Source organism: Myotis davidii, unplaced genomic scaffold, assembly GCF_000327345.1.
Source record: "Myotis davidii unplaced genomic scaffold, ASM32734v1 scaffold118, whole genome shotgun sequence".
Lineage (NCBI taxonomy): Eukaryota > Metazoa > Chordata > Mammalia > Chiroptera > Vespertilionidae > Myotis > Myotis davidii.
The window spans coordinates 3,105,918-3,108,613 of record NW_006290441.1 but is presented as its reverse complement, the minus strand read 5'-3'; the positions used below and the strand labels follow the sequence as shown (position 1 = coordinate 3,108,613).

At 50.7% G+C, this 2,696-nt stretch overlaps 1 protein-coding gene across 1 annotated transcript in view; it reads right to left on the bottom strand.

Annotated features, from left to right (window-relative positions):
- The window catches only part of TRIM66 (tripartite motif containing 66), a 39,215-nt gene extending 36,808 nt beyond the window's left edge, over nucleotides 1–2,407 (bottom strand). Inside the window, exon 1 of the mRNA XM_006763486.2 lies at nucleotides 1,852–2,407. The gene's annotated coding sequence lies outside the window, so the exon portion shown is untranslated. The remainder of the gene's footprint in view (nucleotides 1–1,851) is intronic.
- Nucleotides 2,408–2,696: the final 289 nt, after the last annotated feature.

Below are 2,696 nucleotides of genomic sequence, written 5' to 3'. Positions count from 1 at the left end.
TAGGGGGCGTGCAGGAGGCAGCCAATCGATTCTTTCTCATCATTGATGGTTCCCTCTCCCTTCCTCTCTGAAATCAATAAAAAAAATAAATTTTTAAGAAGGTTATTTTATTTTAATCAAGTAAATACTTCATAAGTAAAATATTCCATAATAATGATCCAACTCTAATGATGACATGGAAACAGCTCTGGACCTGGGAATTCAGGAGAAACTGAAATCCAGCCCCAGCTATGCTTAAAGTTTTAAGAAATATGATCTTTGGAAAAAGGCAAGTGAAGCAGAGTTTTTCTGTCTGGAGAAAATAAATCTGGGGCAGTTTCATTCTACGGACCAGTGGTTCTCACACTTTGTTACATGTCTGAATCATATGAGGCATCTTTAAACATCCTAATGTCCAGTCCACATCCCATAGCAATTAAATCAGAGTTTCAAGTGATAGGATCCAGGCATTAGTATTTTTTAAAATTCCCCGGGTCACTGCAATATACAACCAAGTTTGAGCCTGATAGCTCTGTCCCCTGTACCTGGCAGCTGAGAAAAGCAGGCTCACCCAGTTTTAAAGAGGCTCCAAAATGTTAGAGATTCTGAATGCAGCTGGGATGTATTTGCCTTCTGACAGAGAAGGATACCCTGATACCTAGGTACCCTGAGGGTGGGCAGAGAGTTGGCAGACATTTTGCCTCCACTAAAGAACCGATGAGCGGGCTTAGGGTACAGCCTGGGGTCTGGCACTACAAGACTGCTACAGGGTCCCAGAGAGTATGCTGAGCCCAGACGTAGTGAGGCAGCCAGGGAGGGTAGTCCACACTTCAGACATGAACAGCAGAGCCCAGGCAACCTGGGCACCAGGGGGTTGGGGTGGAGAGAAATGCCAGCATGGGGTCAGCTCAGCCCACCAAGTAGGGACACATACACCCCAGGTACATAAGCCTGAGCTCAGTGCTAAGCAACCAACCCTCAGAGGGTGAAGAAGCCCTTCATTCTACAGCTCCTGTCCAGGGCTCCATGAAACTTTGCAGCTGGGGCGCAAGCTCTGACTCCGACAGAGTGGCATCCTCTGAAGCAGCCTGGTGGTCCTTTGCCAGGTCTCACATGCACACCCAAAGCTGGACAGACCTAGTTTTCACTGCTCATCTAGCCAATTCTCTTACCATAGAGAAGGTGACATGGAGGCCCAGAGAGAGGGAGGAACTTAGCTATACCCCACCGAGCCCCTGTAAAACACAGGTGGTATCTTGGACCACGGAGCAGTCCCTGATTACCTCCAGAGCTACAAATAAGACATTCTACCTCCCTATGTCTCTCTCAGCCACTATACAAGGAGAAAAATCAGTCTGTTGTATCCTCTGGGGGGCTGGCCATCCTCACTAACCATTCCTGTCCCCCCACACACGAGCAGCTCCAGAGTACTGGGACATCAGCTAAGACCCCCATTCACACAAGTCCCTGAAGCCTTCCTCTAGCCCAAAGCTCAGAGCAGCACCACCTTTGAGAAATACATTGCACCCACTCCCCAGATGCCCAGTCCCTGCTAGAAAGACAGATTTTGATCCTAAGTGATTGCTGCCCCTGCCCCTGGCTGCCAGCAGGCTTACCTGTGGCCCTTGCTGCCCTGTGATTAGAGCAACACCTGGGAGAGAAGACAGAAGAGCGACAGGTGAGCCCACCACAGGTCCCAGAGGACGGTGCTTACCAAGAGCCCAGGAACACCCCCCTGCATGCTGCAGCCAGCTGGGCTGCAGGGCCTAAGCCTCGGGGAGCTGGGCACTGGGTAGGGTAGGGGGAGCAGCCTGGATCCTCTCCTCCTTTCTCTGAGGGATCCTCAGCCAGGGTTGCATTTCTCCAGCTCACCTGAGATGCTGCTGCAAGAAAGGGCTTGGATGACTCCTCCTGTTCCTGTTTATCTCGAAGGCGCTGCAGCAGTTTTCCCAAACTGAACAGCAAGAGGGAGACCTCAAAGAGGCGACTCTCTTCCTAGCTGCAGCTCCTTCCTAATCCTCTGGGTGCCTTGGAATAGAAGCTCAGAAGAAAGAAAGGAGATTTTCAACTTTCAGGAACTAGCTCTGTCGCTCTCTGCTCAGCTCAGGAGGCCATCACTCTCAGCCTTTTAGGACTCGATCCAAAAATCCTTCAGCCCTCCATGTTCCCCAAAATGACAGTGCTCATGTATGGCTGGAACCTGCCCGGATCCGGCAGCTCATTTAAATAGAGCTCATCACAACAACAGTGTTGGTGGAGAAGTGAGTAGCTGCAGGGCCCTGGGGACCCCCTGTTTATACGTAGGAAGAATGATGCAATCTGGGTATCAAAATAGCAATCCAGAATGGAATAACAAGCTCATGCAGCAGCGGTGCCTGCACAGCCAGAGCTCAAGTTGACACACTCTGTCAGCCCCACACTGCTGCAGCACGCAGATGCCAGGCACACACTCTCACCGCATCATTTTTAAAATCAGCAGGAGCCCGAGATATCCCTCTATGCCCCCAGCACTGAAGGAGGATTGTGGGGGGGGGGCCTTCGACAGACATTAAAATCTGTCTCCTACACACTCACCTGCTCCTGCCACTTCACCTGAAGTCCTTATCCTGTGACGTCACAGTCAGTTGCCATAGTGACCAATTGTCCGTCACAAGTGGAGGATTAGGACTTCAGATGGAGCACACACACATTTTCTGATGCACAAAGGTCCTGGGGCG